Raw genomic sequence first — 1345 nt, 5'->3', positions numbered from 1 at the left:
ATCTTCTTACAAATCATATTCAATTTTCTTAGTGACCCTTATTGGGTACTTATTTTTCCATCTGTCCATATTCAAGCATCCATGGTCTCTTGAATTTTTGAAGATCAGTATTTTCCTGCAAAGACAAGAACAGAACCCTGCCCCAAACTTTATGAAATTTCCTTACTATCTGTATTGTTGTCACCAATGTGGAGGAGCTATCATTTCTCTTTTTTCAAATTAGTTTTCTCTCAGTCTCCTGAAATGGCTCACTTCCTAAAAGCCTCGTTGCTAAGACTCTATAAACACAAAATGTAATTCATCTGCATGATGAATAGGCATGGCCTTTCATAGAGTATCTCTTTTTCTATGTAGACATTAATGAAAATGTGTTTTTAATGAAAATGTGTTTCACAGGTAAACATTAATGAAAAGAGTTTTAAGTTACTAATTATAATATGTACATTACAATCGATCTCTTTAACTATTTCAAAAACCTCTATATATTAACATGCCACAGGACTAAATCAGCTAAAGTTTTGTTAGCTTTTTTGATGGCTAACAATAGACATAAAATGTCATAGAAAAATATTTGCAGAAAGTATTAAGTCTTATCAAGCATTCAGATTTAAATATTTTAATATCTAAATAGTTTTCTTCAGGTAATTTATGACAAGATAATTCTACAATATTTATTATATATTAACACAAAGCTAGACAAATTGAAATTCCTAATTAATTGTGTTTCTTTTTAGTGGTTTTTATAACAAAGAAAAATGGAAGCAAAGTTGAAACTATTTATCATACAAAAATAGAGTAGAAAAGAAAACAGAGTCTATTTTGAAGACAGTACACTTATTAAAGTCTAAAATATCTATAACACTTCACTATTATCATTCTGATAACACTTTTGGTGTAGCATTGAATAAAATAAAACCAGTGATAACAAAAGACCTTACTCAAATTTTGTAGTTTGAATTTGTATGTTTACTTTTAAAAATTTAGAGGTACATGAAATAAATGACATTACAAATTGGCAACTGATTAATAGAACAATTTATATGAGCCATAAACATTGTGAAAGTTCGAAATATGTCTGAAAAAGTTTAAATTTACTTAAAAGCAAAATTTGTATACCACAGAAATTATTCATGTTTATGTAAATTTGTCTTTAGATAGTATTGATTTTAAGACGTGTAGGCAAAGAGCATTGAGATTTAGAGCATGTAGTGTTATATATTTTATCAATAGAGTCACATGAAAATATAATGAGAGAAATTTTATTTTATTTTATTTTATTTTTTTCTCCTCTGTATGTATGAATATATTCTTTTTTTTATTGAGAATAAGAAAAAAAAGTTTCCGC

The sequence above is a fragment of the Alexandromys fortis genome, unplaced genomic scaffold, assembly GCF_014885135.2.
Source record: "Alexandromys fortis isolate MF-2015 unplaced genomic scaffold, M_Fortis_MF-2015_v1.1 scaffold_327, whole genome shotgun sequence".
NCBI classification, from domain to species: Eukaryota; Metazoa; Chordata; class Mammalia; order Rodentia; family Cricetidae; genus Alexandromys; species Alexandromys fortis.
Note: the sequence above shows the minus strand (reverse complement) of the source record.